This window comes from Ursus americanus, chromosome 21 (genome assembly GCF_024610735.1).
Source record: "Ursus americanus isolate L20-20 chromosome 21, mUrsAme1.1.p, whole genome shotgun sequence".
In the NCBI taxonomy this organism is placed as follows: domain Eukaryota; kingdom Metazoa; phylum Chordata; class Mammalia; order Carnivora; family Ursidae; genus Ursus; species Ursus americanus.
This window is the reverse complement of record NC_142147.1, coordinates 48,495,529-48,522,931: the sequence shown is the minus strand read 5'-3', so window position 1 is coordinate 48,522,931 and position 27,403 is coordinate 48,495,529. Positions and strand designations below refer to the sequence as shown.

General features: G+C 45.2%; 1 long non-coding RNA gene, 1 other non-coding gene and 1 pseudogene across 3 annotated transcripts; 2 read left to right on the top strand and 1 right to left on the bottom strand.

Annotated features, from left to right (window-relative positions):
* Positions 1 to 2,710: 2,710 nt before the first annotated feature.
* LOC148108291 (uncharacterized) lies at positions 2,711 to 27,358 on the top strand. 2 transcript variants are annotated; one of them, XR_015720860.1, is made up of 3 exons: positions 2,711 to 2,940; positions 23,665 to 23,768; positions 27,219 to 27,358. It is a non-coding gene; the product is annotated as an uncharacterized LOC148108291 (long non-coding RNA). The 2 variants fall into 2 exon arrangements; XR_015720861.1 differs by lacking the exon at positions 2,711 to 2,940 and adding an exon at positions 22,043 to 22,291.
* LOC123778760 (large ribosomal subunit protein eL38 pseudogene) lies at positions 17,582 to 21,350 on the top strand (annotated as a pseudogene).
* LOC123778765 (U6 spliceosomal RNA) lies at positions 21,264 to 21,369 on the bottom strand. Its single transcript, XR_006776005.1, has one exon. It is a non-coding gene; the product is annotated as a U6 spliceosomal RNA (small nuclear RNA).
* Positions 27,359 to 27,403: the final 45 nt, after the last annotated feature.

The following is a 27,403-nucleotide window of genomic DNA, read 5'->3' as shown; positions in this document are numbered from 1 at the left end:
GCAACTCCATGGTTGGGGGTAGCCTGATTTCTTATCTGGTCATTTTTTTCCTCTGAAATTCCATATTTCTAATTCCATTCTCCCACATAGAAACCATGGTTCCTCCCAAGACACCAGTGGCTGTTGTCATGTGCTCAGCCCTACACACAGAACGATTATGCCATAGGAAGGTTTTTGTTTGGATGGAGTCTGAATCACTGACCTTTCTCAGATGTCATCATAAGGCAATTGCTACCACTTTGTTTTACGTTTATTACCCCGTATTTTCTCTTAATATTTGTGTTGCTTTTCCTTTGACATCATTCACACCCAGCTCAATTTATGACTTTTTGAATGATGTAAAGCTGGGATTTAAATATTTTCCTCCAATTAGAGGCCGATTGGCCAATGCAGTTGACCCCCCACACCACTGCTTACTGGCTCGTGGGGCACAAGCAGTGAGGCCAGCCTGGGTTTGGGATTCCAGGAGAGGTGACTTTTTTTTTTTTTTTCCAGGAGAGGGTAGGCAATTCCTGTCTGTTCCACGCTCAGCGCAGCCCTGCTGGAGGCCGGGTGCCCGCCAGGGGGCGTGGCAGTCCTGTCCTCTTTTCCCTGGGCGGCTGGAGACAGGTGGGACTCAGGCTCAGCGCGGACGCCTCCTTCCCTAGGCTTCGTGCATGTCCCAACTCCCTGTCGCACATCCTGGTGAGGTCGGTGCAAGAACCCCGAGACTTTTGATGAAGATGGGATTTTATTCAGGGAAACCAGGAGATGATGGTGAGTATCTTGAAGTTTGTTCATACGTGCCAAGTGCCCATACCTTGCCATCTCTGGAAGCAGAGAAAGGCCCCCACGTCCACCATTTCTCACACTTCCCAAGCGTTCAAGCTCCCGAATGACAGTCTATGTAAAATTGCAAAATTTATGAAGTGCCTTGTGTTTCGCATCTGACAAGAAAAGGACCTAAGTCGTGAAAAATATGTCAGAAAAGTGTCCCCAGTGCCAGCCTGGGGATTGTGCCTAATGGTTTTGGCTGTAGGGAACTGGGGAAACTTCCAGAGCAAACTCATCCCTGAGGATTGTCCAGAATCCTAGAAAGGGGACCAGTCACCCTGCACAGGTTAGATTCAGGCTGAGGGTCTCCTGTCCCCAAACACCACTCCATGTTCCAGATCTAGGTCAACAAGAGACCCCGCTCGCCAGGCTCGTTTACAAAGCAGAATCCAGCAGGTCCTCTGGTCACCTGATCCTCTATCCAGACACTGAAGAGGGACAGAGAAAGTGAGCAAGAGAGAGAGACAGAGATGGAGGGACAGAGAGAACGCGGGCAGGGCAGTGGAAAAGAGAGACCCAAGTAGGTCATGTTCCCCTCCCGCCCCACGTCGCCGGTTTCAGACCTGCTCTCTCCAGCTGCTGTACCACAGAGCAGCGTTCTCCTAACTGGGTCTCACCATGTTAGTGGGTGGTAGAACCTCTTCAGTTGGTCATGAATGATACCGTTTTTATTTTTATTTTTTTAAAACAGTTTATTTTATTTGAGAGAGAGGGAGAGCACGAGCTGGGGGGAAAAGCAGATGGAGAGGGAGAGGCAGACTCCCCACAGACCATGGAGTCCAACACGGGGCTCGATCCCAGGACCCTGGGATCATGACCTGAGCTGAAGGCAGACGCTTAATTGACTGAGCCCCCCAGGCTACTTTCTGACCAATTTTCAGAAAGCCGGTTGTATGCCAGAACAGACATGTGGAGTTAGATACATCCTGAACACGGTGCATTCATTCATTCATTCATTCATCCATTCATTCACTCATTATTCCCCAAGCACCTGCTCTGTCACCAGCCCTATGCTAGTCAGTGCTGGGGACACAGTAGTGACTGAGCCCCAGGTGTCTTTCTGGTTCTTATGTCCAGTAGGAGACACAGACCACCCCAGACAATAGTGACCCATAGTGAGTAGGGTTGGGAGGGAGGGTCAAGGGCACCAGGGATGGCTTCCTGGAGGAAGGGACATCTGAGCTATGACTCTAAGAGTGAGCAAGAACCGACTGTTTCAGTGGGGCTTAGCCCTGGGAGGACAGAGGGCAGGGCCAGTCGCCCTCTGGGCCTTCGCGAGGATTTTGGACTTAACTTCACAGGGTCCTCAGCAGGGCTGGAAGTGATGAGGTTTCAGTCTGTGGAAGATCCCAGTGTCTGTCTCCTGTGAAGGGGGTGGACAGGAGGATTGAGACAGAGGGCAGGAAGCCAGGGAGGAGGCTTCTGAAGCAGAAACAACTGTGCAATTACCAGAGTCGTGCCCAAGGGGTGGGGGGGCAGCACGTTCCCCTCCCAGCCCTCTCTTCCCTGCTCTCCAGGTCTCCCCTCTCCTCAGCTAGTGCAAGGTGAAGAAGTATTCTCCAAACTGTGGGTCAGGACATTTGGTCAGGATGTAAAAGCAAGGAGTTTGTCATCATGGGTACCCTAAAAAATGTAAAGAGAATAGACTAGAAATAGAAATGTATGCACTGCAGAGAATCTTGACCACTATGGGGTAATTAAACTTTCTTTTGGACTGTGAGCCATATAACGATGTAATGTCTATTTTTCCTAGTGAGTCGCATACAAATGGTTAATAAGCACAGGGCCGCCAGAGGCTCAGGCACGAGCTTCCTCTTCTTTCCTAAGAGCCACTGATACAGTTGCCCCATCACTCCTTCTAAAAAATGGATTCAGCTTGCCCATCCTCGGTCCCAGGTGCTCCCTGGGGAGGCTGAAGGTAGGCTCAACATAACCATGAGTCTTCATGCCCCTCCCCTTTTAGCAGCAGCCGCCTCTGTTGTCATGTGAGTCCAGGAAGTTCCCTAGGTGTGGGTAAGGGTGTCTATCAAAAGTCCTGGTATAAAGTTCCAGCCCCAGCTCTGAGGCTGCTCTGCCCTCAACTGCTCTGGAGCCGAGAATCGAGGACCATGGCGCCCAGGATCTTTGGTGAGGATCCATGGGGCACTCCGGCCCCAAGCTTCTGTCTCGTCACATCCCCAATGTACCTCTGAACCGCAAATGTAATGCTCTCTCGCCTGCTCAATTCTTGGCTTCCTACTTGGTAATCATCCCCAGGTGAGCTCTGACTGCACCTCAGTCCCTCCCCTGACCTGCAACTATTAGACCCAGCCCTTCCCGGAGACTTCCCTGTCACCCCGAGTCCGTGCTGACATCCACGCTGAGCTGCTGCCCACAGTGAACGCTGCTCAGTGACGTCATCTTGGGTACCCCGATGCTGACCGGATGCTTACACTCTCTCCATCATTCTCATGCCCCTCTGCTTCTCAGCCGCTGCCTTCCGTTCTGAACTCCTGAGCTCAGGCTCGGAAGGAATCGCAGGTGAGAGCAGGTGTAGTGTGGAGGGCAGAGATGGTACCATGGATGGAGGTGGGGGCTCCAGAGGTCCGAGTCTGGTCCTTGGAATCCAATCCAGCTCTGACTCCCCCAGATACTGGACTGTGGGTGTAGCTGCTGGTGCTCAGGTATCTAGAGGCCTACAAACCCCCTGGAGCGGTCATGAGGGCGCCTTCTGACCCTCTAAATGGGCCTGCCTCTGGGGCTCCAACTGCACCTTCTGCCTCTGCTTCCCGCACTGTTTCCCCGAGTCCTTGAGCTCTCAGATCAGGCTGCTGGGAGGTGGAAGGTCGTAGGCATGAAACTCAACTGCACCAACTGTGTGCCCGAGTTAGGGACCTATTCCAGTCCAGGCTCCGGGAGGAAGGAGAAGTGGATGGAGTTTTGTCATCTACGGTCCACCCAGATGAGCAATGCCTACTGCGTTCGTAACACTTGCTTTTGGGTAACTACGTCTCTCTCACCTCCTTCCCTGTATTCCCTTCCCTTCCTCCCCCCTTCTTCTCTCTTTCAAGTGGAAGGAAGAGTAGCCCAACCATCGTCCAGAATTGCTTTTTATCTGAGCCACCCTAGGACTGGAGCCAGAGGCCACCCCATACCTGTTTAGCTGTTGCTCCTCACTCCCTCTTATCCCTACCCCTGGCAACCACCAATCTGTATTCTGTCTCCATGGAGTTTCCTATTACTTTAGACATTTCGTATGAAGGGAATCATTCCTACCATATGTGACCTTTTATGTTACTTTCATCTTTCACTTAGCATATTTTTGAGGTTCATTGACACTGTAGAATTTATGAGTACTTCCTTCCTTTGTAGAGGTGAGCGTATATCCCACAACTGGTTTATCCATTCACCTGTTAATGGACCTTTAGGCTGTTCCCATCTTTTGGCCACTGGGAATAGTGCAGTTACAAACATGTGTATACACGCATTTGTTTTGAGTACCTGTTCTCAGTGGGGTAAGGACCTAGGAGCAGAATTGCTGGACAAATGGTAATTCTATGCTTAACTCTTTGAGGAACTGTCAAACTGCTTCCCACTGCTGCTAAAACCACTTTATGTTCCTGTCGGCAACGTACGAGGGTTGATTTCTCCACCTCCTCTCCAATCCTTGTTATTTTCCACTTCTCTTTTTACTACAGTCAGCGTAGCGGGTGCGCAGTGATATCTTGTAGTTTTAACTTGCATTCCCTTAGTGAACAGTGATGAGCATCTCTTCGTGTGCTGATTGGCTGTCTCTACATCCTTTTTGGAAAAGTGTCTACTCAGATACTTTTTCCACTTTTAAATTGGGGTGTCTTTTCATTACTGAGTTGTGAGAGTTTATCAACATATTCTGGATACTCATCCCTTATCATATATGTGATGTGCAAATATTTTCTCCCATGATGTGACCGTCTTTTCGCACCCTTGGTATTTTTTTTTTTTAAAGATTTTATTTATTTATTTGACCGAGAGAGAGACAGCCAGCAAGAGAGAGAACACAGGCAGGGGGAGTGGGAGAGGAAGAAGCAGGCTCCCAGCGGAGGAGCCTGATGTGGGGCTCGATCCCATAACGCCGGGATCACGCCCTGAGCCGAAGGCAGACGCTTAACGACTGCGCCACCCAGGCGCCCCGCACCCTTGGTATTTTTGTGTGCAGCACACAGGTTTTCAATTTTGATAAACTCTATTTTTTTCTTTGTCTCGTGTTTTTGATGTCATAGCTAAGAAAACACTGCCTAAACCAACGTCCTTAAGATTTATTCCACTGTTTTCTGCTAAGAGTTTTATAGAGCTCTTATATTTAGGTCTATGATCAATTTGAAGTTAATCTTTGTGTACAGTATGTAGAAGGGATCCCTCGTTCTTCTTTCTCTCCTTCTCCATGTCCTTCTTAGTCTCTTTTTGCATATAGACACCCCGTTTTCCCAGCACCATTTGTTGCAAAGATTATTCTTTTCCCTATTTAATTGTCATAGCACTTTGGGTGGAATTTAATTGACCATAAATATACGGGTTTGTTTCTGGACTGTTGATTCTGTCCATTGACGTATATGTGGCTCTCTTAGGTCAGTACCATACTGAATTAATTACTGAGGCTTTGTAGTAAGCTTTGTTCCTCTTTGCTTTGGCTATTCTGGGTCCCTTGCATTCCAATATGAATTTCAGGATCAGCTTGTTAATTTCTGCAGAGAAACCAGCTGGAATTTTTAGAGGGATTGCACTAAATTTGTAGGTCAACTTGGGAGCACTGGCATCTTCACAATATTGCTTTTCAATGTATGGACATAGATGTAGTTCAGTTTATTTACATGTTCTTTAAATCCTTTCAAGAGTTTGTTTTCTTTTTTCTTTTTTTTTTTTAAGATTTATTTATTTATTTATTCGACAGAGATAGAGACAGCCAGCGAGAGAGGGAACACAAGCAGGGGGAGTGGGAGAGGAAGAAGCAGGCTCATAGCAGAGGAGCCTGATGTGGGGCTCGATCCCATAACGCCGGGATCACGCCCTGAGCCGCAGACGCTTAACCGCTGTGCCACCCAGGCGCCCCCAAGAGTTTGTTTTCAGTGTACGCGTTCTGCACTTTTGTTAAATTTATGAACAAGTATTTTATTATTGTTGGTACTGTTGTAAGTCGAATTAGTTTCTTAATTTCAACGTCAGATGGTTCTTCGCTAGTGTATACAATGGATTTTTATATGTTGGTCTTGTCCCTTGCAAGCTTGCTCACTTCATCTGTTAGTTCTACCGCGGTCTTAGCAGCTTCCTTACAGCATGTTTAACATACAGGATGATCAAGTCATTTGCAAACAGGAATAGTTCTACATCTTCTTTTCCAGTCTGATTTTTTTTTCTTTTCTTGCCTAATTTCTCTGGCTTGAACTTCCAGTGCTGTGTTAAATCGAGTGGTGAGAATGGATGTACTTGTCCTGCTCCTGATGTTAGGGGGGAGCGCTCAGTCTTTTGCCCCTACAGTAAGCCGCGGGGTTTCTTGTAGATACCCTTTATCAGGTAGAGGAAGCTCTCTCAATACGCAGTTTGTTCTCTGCTGTTGTTTCAATCATGAAAGAATGCAGATTTTGTCAAATGCCTTTTCTGTATCATTTGAGATAATCCTATGTTTCCCCCCACCATATTCTACTAATAAGGTTTCTTACATTGATTAATTTTCAAATGTTGAACCAACTTTGCATTCCTGGGATAAATCCCACTTGGTCATAGTGTAAATTCTTTAATTCTTTAAATAGCTGTTGGATTTTGTTTGCTAGTATTTTTTTTTTTGAGAATTTTTTCTTAAGAGATGTTGGTCTACAGTTTTCTTGTGATATCTTCGTCTGGTTTTGATATTAGAGTAATATTAGCCTCATAAAATGAGTTGGAAAGTTCTGTTGTTTCATTTTTTTTTAAGTTTAGGAATGATTGGCTTTAACTTAAGGATTCTTTTTTCTTGATCGTTTTGGTTAAAGGTTTGTCAATTTTGTTAATTTTTTCAAAGAACACACTTTTAATTTTATCGACTTTTTTGTTTTGTTTTTTCTATTCTCCCATTTCATTTATTTTCTTTGGTATCTTCACTATTTCCTTAGTTCTGCTCCTCTGGGTTTGTTTGCTCTCATTTTTCTAGTCAGAAGACTAAATTATTGCTTTGAGAGCTTTTTTCTTTTATAACATAGGCGTTTATGTCTATAAAGTTCTCTGTCATCACTGCTGTGAGCTGTATGCCGTATGTTTTGATACACTGTGTTTTCATTTTCATTTGTCTCCAACTATTTTTGAATTTCCTTTGTGATTTCTTTTACTTGACCCACTGGTTACTTTACTTCGGAGTTGGGTTTTAGACTGCCACGTGTTTGTGAGTCTTCTGAATTTTCTTCTGTTATTTATTTCTCATTTAGTTCCATTGTGGTCAGAGAACATACTTTGTAGGATTTCAATCCTTTTACATCACCGAGGCTTTTTAAAAAGGCCTAGAATATGGCATATCTTGAAGAATGTTATGTGCGTATTTGGGAAGAATGTGTATTTTGCTATTTTGAAGTGTTCTACAGATGTCTTTTAGGTTTAGTGGGTTTCTAGTGATTTTTCAAGTATTCTATATTCTTGATGACCATCCGCCTTATTGTTCTATTACTGACAATGGGGGCGGTGAAGTCTCCAGCTATTATTACTGAATTGTCTATCTTTCTTGTTTGTTTAGAACTCAAAACCTTTATTTGTGCCGTAAAGGGGAAGAAAAGTGATTAGTAATCATGTGCATGATGCAACAGGACTAGTTCTTACAATTTCACAACAGCATACCCAAACATATTTCCCCATATGTGCATGACTAATACTCGCTAAATCCCAATAACAATAACTGTATTATGTCTAAGTCACTGGTAAAGAACTGAATTATCATGCCAATGTATTTTTAAACATTAAAAAAAAAAAAAGCCCAGAGGCCAGAAAAATCCCAAGGGCAAAAGGTATTGGGGATTTTACACTTTTAAAGTGAAATTTAAGGGGAAGTGGGGCATGATAAAAAGCCACTGGTATTACTTTACCAATTCAATAGATGCATCTCAGAAACAACTATTATCATAAAAGCAGTTCTTTCCCTGAAGTTTTATAAGCAGACCACATCTAGTAAAGGTAACTTCTCCCCCAGTTTTGCTCTTTTTCCCCAAACTGATTTTGGCTGGTAGTTTCCCTTCTAGTACTGGATTTTTTTTTTTTTTAAGATTTTATTTATTTCAGAGAGAGAGCAGGAGGGGAAGGGTAGAGGGAGAGGGAGAAGCAGATTCCCCGCTGAGCAGGGAGCCAGACACGGGACTCAATCCCAGGACTCTGACATCATGACCTGAGCCAAAGGTAGAAGCTTAACCGACTGAGCTACCCAGGTGCCCCTGGATCATTTTTTTTAAAGATTTTATTTATGTATTTGAGAGAGAGAGAAAAATATAAGCGTGCGAGTCAGGAGAGAGACAGAGGGGAGGGAGAGGGACAAGCAGACTCCATGCTGAGCACGGAGCCTGGCACGGGGCTCCATCTCATGACCCATGAGATCATGACCTGAGCTGAAACCAAGAGTTGGACGCTTAACTGACTGCGCCGCCCAGGAGCCCCTGCTACTTACTATTGCTATTATTATTATTAAATATTTTATTTATTTTAGAGAGACAATGTGTGAGTGGTGGGAGGAGCAGAGGGACAAGCAGACTTCGTGCTGAGTGCAGAGCCCAAGGCGGGGCTTGATCTCAAGACCCTGAGATCATAACCTGAGCCGAAATGAAGAGTCAGATGCTTAACCGACTGAGCCACCCAGGCACCCTGTTATTATTAACATTATTATGATCTGCCCTCTAGAACCATATGCTCTTTGGATCCTCCCAACAAGCCCCTGAAAAGAAATTTCAACTGTTGCTCTCCTCTGGGTCCCTTCTGGAGTTTAGGGAGCCTGTGCTCTTCTGCTAGGTCATGTGACAACTGTGAGGATGATTTCGAATAGCTTTCCACAAAGTGGATTTGGGACAGAATCTCTTGACACTTCTAAGGATAAGGTATTTGGGAAATACAGAAATACAAGGCGTTGGGGCAAACTTGGTGAATCACTACCCCAGTTATGTGACTGCATCTATAAAAACCCTTCATACCCCATTCCTTTTTCCCATCTCCTTTATCTCTCCAACTCCATCCGTAGTCACGGGGCCCTGAAGCTGCAATACAGGTAAGAGGAGCTCCACCTCCAAGGCCCATTCAAGCCCAATCATATTCCCAAAGCAGCTCTGCACCCAAATGCTCTCCTTGTCAATCTCACCTGTTTCCTTCCTCTTCCCCCTCTGCATAGCTTTAACACCCACCGCACCTTCTCTCCCAACTGAGAAACTTCACTGCATTCTTAGAATCCTAAGCTATGGCATCCCAAGAGTTTTCCCTGCATTCTCTACCCTTAAAGGGTCCAGGCTGCTCAGGCCCAGCTGTCTGGACTCTCACCTGCATCAGGAACTAGACCCTATGCAGAGATGGCCCCAAACACAAGCCTGTAGAGCAAATTTGGGTGTAAGCCTTCCCCATACTGGCCTGCTTTCCCTGAGGTCAGTCAGCCCAACGGCCACACTTCCAGCCCCATCCTCAACCTCCTTTCCCTCTACTCCAGCTCCTGTGTGTTAGTCTTCCTTCCCCTCCAGTGCTCAAGGACAGTCACAGGTGAGTACAAGGATGGGGAACAGTGAAGAGGGACAAAGATCACCTTGGGAAGTGGGGTCATGGTTCACAGAGGGCTCCTGACTGGGGGAGGCAGTGCCTGGTCCTCCTTGGGCTCACACCAGCAATGTCTGCTCAGACGCCCCTACTGGCCCAGGGCCGTGGCTGTGCCATGAGGCACCCAAGTGTGAGGACAAGATCTACAACCCCTTGGAACAATGCTGTCATGACGACACCACCCTGCCCCTGAATCGGAACAACCTCTATGGCCCCAAATGCACCTTCTGGCCCTGCTTTGAGCTCTGCTGTCCTGAGTCCTTTGAGGAGAAGTATGTTATAAACTTGAAGGTTCTGGGTGTAAATGCTCAATGCTATTCCTCCCCCATCTCTGGGGACTGCCCCTGGCTGCAGAATGGGGGTGGGGGTGGGGAAAGAGAAAGGAGGCAGGGAGTTTGGGTGTCCAGGCCACTCCCCTCAAGGAAACCCTGCCCACTTAATATCCAGCAGTGATTCAACTCTTACATTCGTCTCCTTGCCTGTGCTTTGTAACTTCTTGGTTCCTCCTCCTTTGCAGCAGAAAGATGTTTTCTCATTGAGAAAGATACCAAAGAAAATCAATTTCCGGGGCGCTTGGGTGGCACAGCAGTTAAGCGTCTGCCTTCGGCTCAGGGCGTGATCCCGGTGTTATGGGATCGAGCCCCACATCAGGCTCTTCCACTATGAGCCTGCTTCTTCCTCTCCCACTCCCCCTGCTTGTGTTCCCTCTCTCGCTGGCTGTCTCTGTCTCTGTCGAATAAATAAATAAAAATCTTTAAAAAAAAAAAAAAAGAAAATCAATTTCCACTACGGCGGCTCAGAAAGGAAGGCTGGGGCAGGCATCAGAGTCTGCGCGGTGAAGAGTCTGGCGTTCACACCTTTGAGAGGCCTTGTCTGACTGCCACTGGATATTCCCAACATGCTCCATTTTTGGGGTCTGCCCATCGTCTCAGTCATTGCTCCTTGTCCTCCTGTCCCTCCATCCTCATTCTCCACCCTTGCTGATACGTGTTAGGCCATCACCTCAGGGAAGTGCCCTGTACCAGAGGTACCCTTGATTCTTGACCTGCTCTATGCAACACCTCTTGCGATTAAATACCCACGGGCTTCTGTTGCAAAAATAGTATGTTCTTCAGACTCTAACTTATCCACAGAAGATTTTCCAGCAGATACCAGACTTGCTTGTACTTCTGGATGGCCTCCTAACTTAAGAGATATGACAGAGGCCAGCAGGCCTTGTTGGGCAACTCCTAGCTGCTGGGTTCATTATGCTTCAAGTCACTAATGACAAGTCAGTGTCTGCTTTACATATTTCGGTGCTCTGGTGTTAGACGCATAGATACTCACAATAGTTACATACTCCTGATGAAGTGACTCTTTTATCCCTATCGTATGACCTTCTTTGTCTCTTGTTAGTTTTGGGGGGGTTTGGGGAGTTTTTTGCTCTTTTCAGTTTTTGACTTAGAGTCTATTTTGTCTGATGTAAGTATAGCTACCCTTGCTCTCTGCTGGCTTCATTCGCATGAAATTATCTTTTTCTGGGTCGCCTGGGTGGCTGAGTCAGTTGAGCGTCTGACTCTTAGTTTCGGCTCGGTTCATGATCTCAGGGTCATGAGGTCGAGCCCTGCATCCAGCTTTATGCTCAGCACTGAGCCTGCTTGAGAGTCTCTCTCTCCCTCTGCCCCTCTCCTCACTCATGCTCAATGGACTCTCTCTCTCTCTCAAAATAAAATAATAAAATATTATTTTATTATAAAATAATAAAAAATTATCTTTTTCTGGGCCTCCACTTTGAGCCTACATGTGTTCTTAAAGTTATTTTTAATACTTATGTCCTTCAACATTTATACTAGACTTAAGTGTTGTTGACAGCATATAGATGGGTCTGGTTTTATACCCATTCAGCCTCCCCATGCCTTTTGATTTAGAAATTAATGTCTTTACATTTAAAGTAATTCTTGACTACTCTGCCATCTTACTGTTTCATGGCTGATTTCAGGTTCCCTTGTTCCTTTCTTCCTCTTACTGTTTTCTTTCTGAACTGATGACTTTCCATAGTGGTATGCTGTGATTCCCTTCTCTTCACCTTGTGTGACTCTCCTGTAGGTTTTTACTTTGTGATTGCCATGAAGCTTACATAAGACATTTTATAGATGTAACAGTCTATTTGAAGCTGATTACAACTGAACTTTGATGGCATACAAAAATTCTACCATGTTACTTCCCCTCCAACATTTTGTTTTTGATGGTATAGTTTACCTTCTTCCGTATACTGTATCCATGAACAGATTATTGTAGCTATCATTATCTTTAACACTTTTGTCTTTGACCTTAAACTAGAGTTAAGTGATTAACACACCATCATATTGCAGAATTAAAGTATTCTGAATCTGATTCTATACAGTTGACCCTTGAACAACATAGGTTTGAACTGTGCAGGCTGACTTATACGTGGGTTTTTATTTAAAAAAAAAATACAGTACAATGCTGTAAATTTATTTTCTCTTCCTTATGACTTTCATAATAACATTTTCTTTTCTCTAGCTTACTTTATTGTAAGAATACAGTAAATAATACATATAACACACATAAAATATGTGTCAATTAGCTATTTATGTTATCAGTAAGGCTTCCAGTCAAAAGTGGCTATTAGTCATTAAGTATGTTTTTATGTTACTGGTTAATATCCTTTAACTTCTGCTTGAAATACTCCTTTCAGCATTTCTTGTAGGCAGGTCTACTGGTGATCAACTTCCTCAGCTTTTGTTTGCCTGGGATTCTTTGTCTCACCTTATTTTCTGAGGGACACCTGTGCTGGGTAAAGTATTCTTGCTTGGCAAGTTGTTCCTCCCAGAACTTTGAATATATCATCCCATTCTCTTGTGGCTTGCAGAGTTTAAGTTGAAAAATCCATTATTGGTGAAGATTTTTTTTTTCTCTTGCTGCTTTTAAAATTCTCTTGATCTTAAGAAATAAAATAAAAATTCCCTCGATTTTAGGCAGTTTTATTATAATATGTTTTGGAGACCATCTCTTTGGGTTGAAATTTGGTGGGGGGGACTTAAGGAGCTTTGTGAACCTGGATGCCTGGTCCTACTATTACTGTACTTCAGTGTATTTCTCCTTTTAGTTCTGTCAGTAGGTAAGAGAAATAAAGACTAGAAAGACAATACAAAAAAAAGCAATGAAATTAGGCTGGTTTTTTGGAAAACAAACAAACAGACACAATTGACCAACCTCTTGCTGAACTAACAAAGAAAAAAAGGACTCAAATAACAAAAGTATAACTGAGTGAGGAAGCATTACAACTGACACCAGAAAAGAGCAGTGGCTCTTAAAAGACTACTGTGAACAAGTATATGCCAACAGTTTGGCATAAAAAAAATTAATACATTTCTAGAAACATACAATCTACTGAGATTTAGTCATGAAGAAAAAGAAATGACAAACAGACCAATAATGACCTGAGGTTTCACTGGTGAATCCTATCAAACATTCATTCATTCATTCATTCATTCATTCAATTTTGAGTAGGCTCCATACCCAGCATGGAGCCCAATGTGGGGCTTGAACTCACGACCCTGAGATCAAGACCTGAGCTGAGATCAAGAGCCCGACACTTAACTGACTGAGCCACCCGGCGCACCCCCCACCAACCATTTAAAGAAGAATTAACACCAGTCCCTCTCCAACTCTTCCAAAAATCTGAAGGGGAGGAAATTATTTCCAAACTCATTTTACAAGACCAGTATGACCGGGATACCAAAGCCAGACAAGGACACTGAAAGAAAATTACAGACCAATATCCCTGCTGTAATAGATGCAAGAATCCTCAACAAAACAGCAGCAAGTTGAATTTGACAACATATAAAAAGGGTCATATGCTATGATCAGATGGGATTTATTTTTTTTTTAAGTTTTATTTATTTAAGTAATCTCTGCACCCAATGTGGGGCTTGAACTCACGACCCTGAGATCAAAAGTTGCATGTTCTTCCAACTAAGCCAGCCAGGAATTTATTTATTTTATTTTACCATCTTAGCTGTTTAGAAGGATACAGTTCAGTGACATTAAGTACTTTCATACTGTTGTTGTACAACCATCACCCACCTCCCAAAATGAAGGATAAAGTCATATATGATCATCTCAACAGGTAACAAAAAAAGGCATTTGACAAAACTCAACACTCTTTCATGGTTTAAAAACAAAAAACAAAAAACAAATTAGCTATCAAAGGAATGTGCCTCAACATAATGAAGGCCGTGTATGACAGGCCCAGGGGTAACACCGCACCCAATAGTGGAAGGTTGAAAGCTTCTAAGATCGAGAGCATGGCAAGGAGGCCCACTCCTGCCACTTCTATTCAACACAGTACTAGAAGTCTGGGCCAGAGCATTAAGGCAAGAAAAAGAAATAAAGGGTGTCCAAACTGGAAAGGAATAAGTAAAATGGTCTCCATAGATGCCATGACCTTATATACAGAAAACCCTTCTTCATTTCTACCAATGCAACTTATCACTACACGTCGATTTTGTGCACTGAAAGCTATCTGCAGTTGACCCTTTGACCACTGCACGGGTCTACTCTCGTGTGGATTTTATCTGTACTATAAATGTCTTTTCTCTTCTTCATGATTTTCTTACTGACATTTTCTTTTCTCTAGCTTACTTTAAGAATACAGTATAGAATACACTGAACAATATACATGTTAACTGACTGTTTATGTTATTCATAAAGCTTCCAGTCAACAGTAGGCTATCAGTAGTGGAGTTTTAGGGAGTCAGAGTTATATGTGAATTTTCGACCGCACAGGGGGTTGGCGTCTCATCCTTGTGTTGTTCAAGAGTCAACTGTAGTTACATTCTAGAACTGACTCTTAAAAGGCCAGTCTTCAGGTTTGTTTTTTTCTAAAGATTTTCCTAATTTTGAGAGAGAGAGAGAGCGAGCATGAGCGGGGTGAGGGTTAGAAGGAGAACCAGGCCCTCCCACCACTGAGCAGGGAGCCTGATGTGGGACTCGATCCCAGGACTCTGGGATCATGATCTGAGCCACAGGCAGATGCTTAACCCACTGAGCCACCCAGGTGTCCCTAGTCTTCAGAATTTTAAAAGCAAGAGGCAATGAAGGAGGTGGAGTCTCGGGGGAAAGATAGCATCTTGCAACAGAAATCTGTTAAAAATCTCTTTTGATAAGACATGGAGCCTGATATGAGGCTTGATCCTCCGACCCTGAGATCATCACCTGAGCCTAAACCAAGAGTCAGATGCTTTACCAACTGCCCCACACAGCACCTGAGAGCCACGCTTCCTTAGTGCTGAAACAGCAACTATGCCGAAGCTGCCTGTCACTCAAGGACTGGCAGGAATTTATGAAGGATGATCAAGAAGGACCCTTCCTGAGGCAATGCCAGCCAGCCGAAGGGTGCCAGGAACGCACCTGGGATCGAACAAGTCAAGTTTATTGCTTGTTGCGGTGCTGGAGGCACAAACTGTGAGCAACTGTGGGCATCTGAGAAAGAGGGCATTCGGAAGGACTTAGGATAAGAAGTTAAAACGTATTATAATCCTAGACACGAGACTCAGACGGCCCACGTTAGGTTATTCTGGGAAGAGGATAGGGAAGCAAGGCCTTGCTCTGGGTTGGGCGCTGCCAGGAAGCTCGGATCACTCTCTGACTGAGGATCTCGGGATCATCCAGGCGGCAAGACGCAGTGAAGTTCAGCTGGAACTGATAGGAAGCAGCAGTCACTCAGCTGTGACAGGGGGTCCCTTCCGGGGTTTGAGCAATGCTCATGTGTTTTTTTCTTCAGACATGATTCCAGAGTGGCCTGATTTTTCTTTTTTTCCATCAGAGTCACAGAGTGGCCTTGCCTGATGTTGATGATCTGTAAAACTGTTTATGCATTGTTTATGCTCCACAGGAGAACACCAAAGCCTGGCTGGGGGTGCCAGGTCAGCTCCTGGATGTTCGGGGGGAGGGGGAGGGCTCTTCTCTTTTCTCACTTGCAAAGTTATTTTAAAATTAGGAATAAAGGGGGATGCCTGGGTGGCACAGTCGTTAAGCGTCTGCCTTTGGCTCAGGGCGTGATCCTGGCATTCCGGGATCGAGTCCCACATCGGGCTCCTCCACTGGGAGCCTGCTTCTTCCTCTCCCACTCCCCTGCTGTGTTCCCTCTCTCGCTGGCTGTCTCTCTGTCACATAAATAAATCTAAAAAAAAAAATCTTAAAATTAGGAATAAAGGACCTGAGTCTCTCAAATTCAATGAAACTCCTATTTGATTTTAGGAGACTGTGAAGTGCTCACCCAAGCCCAAGATAAGGGGCACAGGGATACCAGGAAAAATGTAAAGATCAACTTTAAGTACAGATATGTAAGCATCATGTGTATGTACACATGTATGTATCTATTTCCAACAACGTCCTTATAAACCCAATTGGCAAGTATAACCTTTAAGGTTAAAAATCAAAGATACCCAGGGGCGCCTGGGCAGCTCAATCATTTAAGTGTCCCACTCTTGATTTTGGCTCAGGTCATGATCTCAGAGTCTTGAGATCGAGCCCCATGTCAGGGTCAACACTCAGTGTGGAGTCTGCTTGAGATTCTCTCTCTCTCCCTCTGGCCCTCCCCTTTCTCTCTCTCTCTCTCTCTCTCTCTCTCTCTCTCAATTAATTAATTAATTTAATTTAATATTTAAAAAAATCAAAGATATCCTACAGGGCGCCCGGCTGGCTCGGTCAGAAGAGCATGTGACTCTTGATCTCAGGGTTGTGAGTTCGAGCCCTACACTGGGTCTAGCGATTACTTCCATAAATAAAAATCAAAGCTATCCTTGATTTCACTGGCCAGCCACCATCATCCTCTTATATTATTTAAATGCTATCCAGTGACAATAGTCACACAGTGTTCTCTGCTGACGCAGAAGTAGCTACTGGGGGAAATGACTGCTTTACAGGACGGGGGAATCACCCTCGGCTTCATTTGGCCAGGTGTCAAGTTACAAAACTCACTGTCAAGGTGGCGGGCCTGTGACAGCTTCCACTGCCCATCCATTAGCACCTGGGAAATTTTAAATGTACTGAGTCCTTCAACACAGCTCGCTGACTAAAGGACCCAGAATGTGCTGTTAACGTTCACACCTCTGCATGTCTGAGGACCTCATAAATTCAGCAAGAGCTGCTAACATGAGCAGCATCTATGAAGTTTCGGGGGGAATCAGAAGCTGCGAGAACAGCCGCAGTGCTATCTGGGCAGACAGTAATACAACGCTGTACGCAAGCTTGCTTTCTCAGAGTAGACGCTGACGTTAGAACCTGAACAGCCGCCCTCTGAGCTCAATTCAAGTGCTCAAATTCAACTCCTTAGCCAGACGTACTCTAAAATTCTAAAAATCTGTTCTAGAAAAACTGAAACGACCCCAACTGACCACTGCACATAAAATAAAGGAAAACAGGGGCGCCTGGGTGGCTCGGTCAGTGAAGCGTCTGCTCAGGTCATGATCCCAGGGTCCTGGGATGGAGCCTGAGTCGGGCTTCTTGCTCAGCGGGGAGTCTGCGTCTCCCTCTCCCTCTCCTTGCCGCTCCCCCACTCGTGCTCGCTCTCTCTCAAATGAATAAATCTTAAAAAAAAAAAAGTCGATTTCTAAAAAGAAAGAAGAAAGAAAGGACAATCTGATGTCCACAAGGAAACAATGAAAGACACGTTTGAGGGAAGCTCGTTAAGAGACACGCTCCCAAGACCGCCTTCAAAGTCATGTGCCTTCGAAGTCAGGCACGCCGCTTTTTCCCTGCTTTGTTGCCAGAGACCCGAGGCTCGTGGAAATCCACTCACATCAAGAGAGGAACAACATGCAGGGCTTACAACTGAGGCACCACGGGCCTGTGTGTTACAAAAAGGAGGCGAGGGAGGGAGAGGACGTGGGAGGGAGGGAGGGAAGAAGACAGAATGAACCCAAACTCCTAGGGTTAAAACTGTCAAATCTGCTTCTTGCTGCTTGCTGTGCCAGCCGCACACTCCCCTGTGCCCCTCATAGGAATGCCTCACAAAATCAAGGAAATCAAGGACTTTCTGCTCACGGCCAGGCGAAAGGACGCCAAATCCATCAAAATCAAGAAAAATAAGGATAGGGTGAAGTTTAAAGTTCGGTGCAGCAGATACCTTTACACCTTGGTCATCAGGGACAAGGAGAAGGCAGAGAAACGGAAGCACTCTCGGCCCCCAGGTTTGGCAGGGAAGGAGCTGGAACGTACCTGGCTCACTGATTTGAACTATATTAAAGTTTTAAAAATTCTAAAAAAAAATTGTGGAATCGGAAATCCCCCACAGAGGGTGGAGAAACCATAAATAGGGAAGAACGGGATTTGTGAAAGATCAAAGATCAGAATCTACCAATCTTGCTGATGCAGATCGGGACAAGGAGGGAAAAGAAACGTCTTCCGTTGTCCCTCCACCCTCTGCACAGTAGATGGCCCCCAAGTCAAACGCTTCGTAGACAAGAGGCTTGTCTCTGAAGATTCCCCCAAGAGAACTGTGCTGTCTTGTCTTCTCCCCTCTGCTGTTCCTATCTTGGCACCCGTCTCAGAGCAGCACGTATTTCTCTCAGCCCCTTTCCCTCTCGTCAGCCTGCTGAGTAGAGATCTTTGCAGAACAGGGTTACCATGTATTGCACACAAGATAGGTTCTTTCTGGAAGGAACTATTTTCTGTCAGAAGCCCTGACAGAGGCACCGGATTCTAAATGTTATATTGCAGAGACTGCTAATCAGCAAGAGATTCAACAAGAAATTCCTGTCTGGGTGCCTTTCCCCCTGTGCTCTCAACATGTCAGCAAAGGGTTGCTGTTGGTTAAAATTAAGCTAAACCCAGATAAGCTTCTTCCAAAGTTGCCCCAATAACCACTGCAAAAGGAGTGTGTCTGTCACAAAATGAAATCTGTCCCACAAAAAAAGATGTACTTTTTGCCAAAAGTCCTTGCAGTCATTCAATTCAGGCATTCAAAGAGCTTATCCAATATTTCCCACCAAGGAGCTCCACGCCATCACGCCACACTGCTGCCTTCATGCGGGTTTTTCTAGCCTAGCCGCAGTTCCGGGCAGTATGCCAATGAGTGCTAAACATGGCTCCGCTGGGGCGCCTGGATGGCTCAGTTGGTTAAGCATCTGACTTGGGCTCAGGTTATGATCTCCGGGTCCTGGGACTGAGCTGGAGTCTGAGCTGAGTCGGGATCTGCACTCTGCAGGGAGTCCGCTGCTCCCTCTCCCTCTGCCCGCCCCCTGCTTGTGCACGCACTCTCTCTCTCTCTAATAAATAAATAAATAAATAAATAAATAACTTTTTAAAATAAATACAACACCACAATGCTCTTCCTTCTTCTCAATTCTCCTTCATATTAACAGCTGATTTTTATCTACTTTTCTATCCCAAGGTCTCCAGTGTCCCTAAGACCAGGAGTCCTGAGGCACAGTCTGACAGATCCCAGTCTGTTCTCTCGTGTTCTCTAAGTAACTTTTGATGTTGTTGAGTTTCTTAGCCTCTCCCTCATTAAGGGTATGTAAACGAGACCCTGTAATTCTGGCTTTCGTCTCTAGCTTACGGTGGCCAGTAAGTTTCTTAACAAAATGGTAATACTTACTTTGACTCCATTCTCTAAAATACATGTCATTCTTTAATTCCATCACCACACCTGCCAGTTTCACGAAATCTATGGTTTTCTAGAGATCCGTTTCACTCAGGGTCTCTCCAGAAAAACAGGAATCACTTCGAGTATTAACAACAGAGGAATTTAATACAGAGAGCTGAGAGTCAAGCAGGGCATGGCGTGCTGACCCGATCAGCAGCAGAGGCGAGCCATGCCCACCCCTTGGCTGGAAAGAAAAGGCAAGAGGTGGGGCTCTCAGAGCCCAGGGAAGCAGTCACCCAATGAAAACTGGAATGGGGTGGCGGGGTCTGACCTGGGCGGTAGGGGGGCAGCTAAGGCTGGGGAGGGGGAGATGCAGCTGTTGCCACAGATGCTGGCCAAGGCAGGGGGACAGGGGAAAGAGATACCTGTAGAGGCCGCTTTTAAGCAACAGGCTTGAGCAATGGAAACCTGAGCAAGGCAAAAGGGCCCACAGCGACGACCGAGCTGACGCACACAGGCTCATTAAGCCATGGGCCCTAACTGACCAATTACAACCAGGTACAGTCCCTAAGATTACTAAAAAAGGGAAAATTCCATGTGTCCCCAAACTCCCTCACTCCGCCCTGTAACTACAGCCCTTCACCCCTCACGGCCACTGCCTCGTGGCACACAGTCTCTCCTTTGCTGTCCTGCCCCCTGCTCCCTTTCGGTGTATTCAATACTCTTCTATCTCCTTTGTTCTGTCTCAGGTCAATTCTTTCACCACCGAAGCTACCAGCTGCCAGCCCCCACCCCCTCGGGATGCCCCACAATACCCTGGTTCTCTCCTCGCTTCCAATCTCCTGCCCATGTCCCCCTACCCCACATTCCAGGCTGAATCAAGCCCAAAGCCAGCTGACACTGGAGACTGGGAAAGGGTCTGCAAGTGTCAATCCCCCTTAGAGCAGAGAAGGGGGAGAGAGGATGGCTGAGACCCAGTTCCTCCCACCCACCCCATCCTACTCAACCCCAGTTCACGAATCAGGTGTCCTACGATAGGCATAATGCTTCAAAGTACGCATTCAGGGGGCCACTGGGATTTGTACCTCAGTAGCTGGCTCCACTGGAGTAAAACTCCTGCTGTCATGGGACTTCATGTTCCAGTCTACTCCACAAGGGATGGGGCTTTGTCTTTGTTCTCAATGCTGCTTGGAACGAAGGAGAGGTCCCAAACCCCAAGCTGAAGGTCAGCCACCAGCTGGAAGAGCCCCTTTCCTTTACCACTACTTCCAGCAAGGTGGGCAGGATCTGCTTCCCGAGAGAATCCCTGAGGGCGTTTGGTGCTCCCAGGCAATTCCACAATCTGCAGCATTGCCCAGTCCTTGATCGTAAGATGAGGGCAAACAAATCCTGTTCCTTGAGGAGGGCCATCCGCTTTACTCAGTCTACCTATTCAAATGCTAATCTCTTCCAGAAACACCCTCCCAGACACACCCAGAAATAATGACCAGACTCTGGCATTCCTGGACCCAGTCAAGTGGACGTAAAAATAACCATCACACCGGCCAAAGAATCTAAGTAACGAGACTGACTTAACAGGTATAATACAACTTACCTGGTGATGGAAAAGTGAGTAACTTTACAGGGAAGAAACCTGGACACCAAACACCTAAATAGTGATTATGCTTAACAGCAACATCACAGGCCCTTTGATATGATCCACAGGGAGAGACACACCATGAATTTCAGGGTCTCCTCACCAAAAATTCAGAATCTCAGTCCCCAAACTGAGAGCCACTCTATAAAAGAACAGGTCACTTACCTACTCTTCAAAATGTCAAAGTCACAGGAGACAGGAAAGTCTGAGATGCTGACAGTTTGGAAGAGACCAAGGACACGTGATAAGGAAGTGCAGCATAATGGATCCTGGGACATAAAAGCGATACAAGTGGTAAACCTCAGGAAATCTGAATAAGGCTTCGAGTTTAATCGTATTACAGCAATGTTAATTTCCCGGTTCCGATCATTGTACTATGGTTATGCAAAAAGATCATATTAGGGGAGGTTGAGTGAAGGGTATATGGAACTCTACGCCTAAACTTATTTCAAAATTAATTTAAAAAATACAGAACGCTTCGTGAATGTGCACGTCATCCTCACGCGCAGGGGCCACGCTAATCTCTGTATCTTTCCAATTGCAGTATAGCTGCTGCTGAAGGGAGCACTCAAGATTCGTTTTTTTTAAAAGGTTTACACTCAAGCAATCCCCCCACACGTTTGTGTGTGAGGTGACCACCGGGAAAAGGCTGCGGCAGAACGTCAAGGTACAGTTTCTGCCTCGCGCTTTGCTGAGGAATGTGCAAAAGAAAGACTGTAGCCTTGAGACATAGTGAAGAGAAGGGCCATATGCACCCCAATGTTCATAGCAGCAATGTCCACAATAGCTAAATCGTGGAAGGAGCCGAGATGCCCTTCAACAGATGACTGGATTAAGAAGTTGTGGTCCATATATACAATGGAATATTACTCAGCCATCAGAAAGAACGAATTCTCAACATTTGCTGCCACATGGACGGCACTGGAGGAGATAATGCGAAGTGAAATAAGTCAAGCGGAGAAAGACAACTATCATGATTTCTCTCATCTATGGAACGTAAGAACTAGGATGATCGGTAGGGGAAGAAAGGGATAAAGAAAGGGGGGGTAATCAGAAGGGGGAATGAAACATGAGAGACTATGGACTCTGAGAAACAAACTGAGGGCTACAGAGGGGAGGGGGGTGGGGGAATGGGATAGACCGGTGATGGGTAGTAAGGAGGGCACATATTGCATGGTGCACTGGGTGTTATACACAACTAATGAATCATCGAGCTTTACATCGGAAACCGGGGATGTACTGTATGGTGACTAACATAATATAATAAAAAATCATTAAAAAAAAAAAAAGAAAGAAAGACTGTAGCCTTGAAAGCTTCTGGAAGCCACTTCTGAACGCAGCCTACGCTGCAGTCTACACTGCAATCCAGTCTACATTGCAAAGAGAGAACTGACAAAAAGAAACCTTTCTTAGTGAAAGCTTCTAGACTACTGTGTTCTGCTTGACCCGAAGCCTGTCGACACCCTTACAATGTTCTCTCTCCAATCCAGGTGAATAACGTTCCTGTACCAATATTCTTTTTAATGATCCAATCATTTTTTATTAATTTATTTTTTGTATTTATTTTTTATTTTTTTAAAGATTTTATTTATTTATTTGATGGAGAGAGACACGGCCAGCAAGACAGGGAACACAGGTAGGGGGAGTGGGAGAGGAAGAAGCAGGCCCCCAGCGGAGGAGCCTGATGTGGGGCTTGATCCCAGAACGCCGGGATCACGCCCTGAGCCGAAGGCAGACGCTTAACGACTGAGCCACCCAGGCGCCCTTATTTTTTGTTCTTAAAAAAGATTCTATTTATTTATTTGACAGAGAGAGCACAAGCAGGGGGAGCTGCAGGCAGAGGGAGAGGCAGACTTCCCGCTGAGCAAGGAGCCTGACGCAGGGCTCGATCACAGGACCCCGGGATCACGACCAAAGCCGAAGGCAGACGCTCAACTGACTGAGCCACCCAAGCGCCCTAGACCCAATCATTTTTTACGCAGAGTTTTTTAAAAGTCTTGTTACACTTTTGTTTTGTATTTTATCTAATTGTAAAGAGGAATCAGTTTTTGTATTTATAGACGCTTTCAGATGAGGGACTTGTTAGTGTTGGTAGATCTTATTCAGGAATGGGACTCGGCAACCTGAAGAGCTTCCTTTGCCCCATTTGAAAATTACAGCTTTGACTTATACTTCATTAAATATTAATGTGGTTTGCTTTGCTTTGCTTTGCTTTGTATCGCATTTACCCCCAGGTAATTTTATTTATACCTATGTATTCAGCTTTCTTCGTCTTTTTTTTAAAGATTATATTATTTAGGGGCGCCTGGGTGGCTCAGTCGTTAAGCATCTGCCTTCGGCTCAGGTCATGATCCCAGTGTTCTGGGATCGGGCTCCCTGCTCAGAGGGAAGCCTGCTTCTCCCTTTCCCACTACCCCTGCTTGTGTTCCCTCTCTCGCTGGCTGTCTCTCTCTCTGTCAAATAAATAAATAAAATCTTAAAAAAAAAAAAAGATTATTTATTTACTTGAGAGCGAGCAAGCATGGGGGGGGGGGGCAGGGGGCTCAATCTCACGACTCTGAGATCATGACCTGAGCCAAAACCAAGAGGTGGACGCACAACCGACTGAATCACCCAGGCACCCCCTCTCTGGTTGTTTTTAAAAAGAAACACACTCATGGCCCTGAGAGCAAGACCAGCAAGGGCTGGATGTTTAACCCAGCACGCCTTGAATTCCTTTTTGAACGTCTAATGATCAACATGCTGATACTCTGCAACCCATCACCATCCAACGCCATGATAAGCTGGGGTCAATTCTCAGCTTCAAGGACTGCTTACCATTAGACAATCTGACTGTAAGTTTCTTTCTTTCTTTTTTTTTAAGATTTTATTTTTAAGAAATCTCGACACCCAACGTGGGGCTCAAAGTCACAACCCTGAGATGAAGTCTCATGCTCCAGTGACTGAGCCAGCCGGGCGTCCCTGACTGTAAGTTTTTTTTTTTTTTTTAAGATTTTATTTATTTATTCGACAGAGATAGAGACAGCCAGCGAGAGAGGGAACACAAGCAGGGGAGTGGGAGAGGAAGAAGCAGGCTCATAGCGGAGGAGCCTGATGTGGGGTTCGATCCCACAACGCCGGGATCACGCCCTGAGCCGAAGGCAGACGCTTAACCGCTGTGCCACCCAGGCGCCCCTGACTGTAAGTTTCTTAATTCACACAACTGAAAAGTGGCTTTGCATGGAGTCCAAAGGCAAGACAGGCAGCGAACTGGCCTCCCATCCTAACTTCCCGAAGGCTTATAGCAACTTGTAGAGTCCAAAACAATTCTGTAAAGCAGCAGGAATGTGTGAGATTAGCGTAATAGTAAGATGAACCAAACTGTAAGAAATAAAATGAAGCGTCCATCCCCCCACCTCCAGCACCCTGGTCTAGGTACACGCCTCAAAGTACAACATGAACTTTTTCTGGTTTTAGGCCTTGTAAACAAGGTTTTCTTGGTTTGTCTGTAGGACTCCCTTCTTCCTACTCATTTTTATGAGTTGTAATTTGTAAATTTTTGAGGAGTAATGGCACTGATGACTATTTTTTTCCTACCTTAATTTTTTCTCTATTTTTTCACCCAAGCAAAGCAATACAATTCCCTATGCCTTGGACAGTCTCACTCATAAAAGTCAGTTTGGAAAAACTCACAATTTTTATTCAATGAGGTTAATTCTTTTTTTAAGCCCTCAGTAAACGTTAGCAGGCTAGTTCTATCATTTTGACAGAGATTTAATCATCTGGCTACTTGCTGATGTTGAATTGGCCTGCTTTCCTTGCCACTTGCTCCCTCGTTTAGATAAAAATAAGCTCTGATTAATTTTTCCCCGTGGGATGACATTTCTCTCTCAAGAGTCTTTGCAGAACACTTGTCCTGGAAATAATCCATCATCAACTACCCTCTATTTGTGAGCAGTCTTGAATTTCTGGCTCATCACTGTCTTTTTCTTAGATTTGGAAACATCTGCTCTGGTTTATTTACGCTCATGGACCAATGCACCGCATGACACATCAGCAGAGCACATCTCTGAGCACAGGGAGGGACTAGCAGCATCCAGACACAAGAGGGATGAGGAATGCAGCCAGGACCTGGGGAGTCAGCATCTCCCCCTGGCCCCTCCCCACCCCGCAGATCCACCACTGAGCTCCCCGGCTCCTGAACCATGCCCCTGGCAAACCAGGGCCAGATCTGAAAACTCCAGGTTATTTTAGGTTTTCTGGGGTTTTTTTCTTCCACCCTTTCCTTGTTGGAACTTATCTCTCTTTTTAAAAAAAGATTTTATTTATTTATTTGAAAGAGAGAGAGAACATGAGTGGGGGGGGAGGGGCAGAGGGAGAGGGAGAAGCAGAATCCCTGCTGAGCCAGGAGCCCACATGGGGCTGAATCCCAGGATCCTGGGATCATGACCTGAGCCGAAGGCAGACGCTTAACCGAATGACCCACCCAGGCGTCCCCGAACTTAATATTCTCTTAATGGAAAATAATCTTAAATTTGTTGTTATTCTTCCCCTGTAAATTTCCAGCTTCCAGACACGGGATGGACAGTAGTAATTCCAGCCATGTCCTGGGAAATGTTGAATGAGGACCAGTATGAGGGCAATAAGATGAGTTCAAGCCCGGCCATGATAAATGAGAGCAATTTAGACACAGGAGTAGGGGATACTTTCTAGCCTTTGCCAGAAATGACTTAAGCAGGATAGAAAAATTTCCATGGAGAAACTCTGCTCTAGGCGATTATCCTGCGTCACAGAATGTAGAAATCCTACAGAAAATATCACAAAACTACAGTGGTTTACAAAATCAATACACACACACACAAAAATTAGTGCTAAATAACAGAAAGGATTACTCAATGCTAAGGAAACCTGACCTTTTAATTTGCACAATTAGGGAGATCTTCCCATAAGTAACTTTGGGGGGAAAACCATGGTCAACACATTCAAGGAGCGTGTTCCCTCCCTAACTTCCTCTCATCTGAACCCACCAGAAAACTCTCTGAGGCAGACATAACACATAAGCTATGCTAACATAAGAACTGGAATAGAACTTAATTGTACAAACTAAAAAGGAGACCTCATTCCTTGCTCCCCTATTTCCTGGCGCGATTATTACCGGTTGTACTCCTGTCCGGTTTCCAGCTCTACCAACAATATGGATTTATTTCCTCCTGTACCCACTTTGAAATTATCTATTCACTTTCTCCCTCCACTTTCTCCTTTTGAAATCATTTATTAGTTTTGTTTTTAAAGGTAGTGGCCTTTACTTACTTTTTATTTTTATGGATGTGGCATTCAAATGAAACAATACTGATTTCTCTCTGTCTTTAGGTTAATTCGCTAAATTCAACTCACTGAAATCCAATCTGTATTGGATTGGATGATTTGGGGTAGTTCTTGAAGTTTTGAAGGTTTCTGCCAATTTGTATTTTACCAAAGTTTATCTTGCAGGTGATTTAGCCATCGGGCAATTGTTTTCTGCTCTGTTAGCCATCTTGTTGTTGCTGTACGGAGGTGAGACCATTAGCACATTTTATTAGTTTCTAGCCCTACTTCCTAATATCCCAGAGTCATTTAAGCTACTTGCACGTAGAACTCCATGTATCTTCATATATGACTTATGATTCAAAATGGCTTTCATGGGGCACCTGGGTGGCTCAGTCGATTAAGCGTCTGCCTTCGGATCAGGTCATGATCTCCGGGTCCTGGGATAGAGCCCTGCATGGGGGGGGGGGGTCCCTGCTCTGCGGGGAGCCTGCTTCTCCCTCTGCCTCTGCCTCCTGCTCCCCCTGCTTCCCCAGCTCGTGCTCTCTCTCTCTCAAATAAGTAAATAAAATCTTTTTTAAAAAGCCCTCAGTAGGAATGGACCTCTAGAAAGATGAAGATGGAGAACGTGCACCTTTCCCTTATCTCTTCCACTTGGTATAGCTATAAAAGGAAACATAAGATGACTCAGAAAGGTAGACAGAATAGGCAGACCAAATAGGGACCCTGAGACCTGAGAAATGGCACAGCAGTGAGTTTGCTTGAGTTTTCCTTGTGCTTTCAGATGATAACTACCCTAGTCACCCACTGGCACAGTGCCAGAGTAGGTCTGTGATGCAAGAAAATGCAAGCAGTATCTGGAGTCTCCCAATATCCACAATGTCCAGATTTCCACAGAAAATCATGCATGAGGGGTATCTGGGTGGCTCAGTCGGTTGGGCAGCCAACTCTGGATTCGGATCAGATCATGATCTCCAGGTCCTGGAATCGAGCCCCACATCGGGCTCCATGCTCAGTGGGGAGTCTGCCTGAGATTCTCTCCCTCCACCTCCCCCTGCCACTCCCCCCACTCATGCTCTCTCTCTAAATAAATAAATAAAATCTTTTTTTTTTTAAATCACGCATGATACCAAGAACCAGGTAAACCACCTGAATGAGAAAAGACAACCAACAGATGCCAACACTGAGGTGTCACAGGTGACAGAGTGACTTGGCAAGGATCTGTAAGTCATAAAAATGCTTACAGACACAATCACAAACATGCTTGACATGAATGATGAAAGAGTTTCCTTTCAGGAAAGAAGGAAAGTAGATGTAAA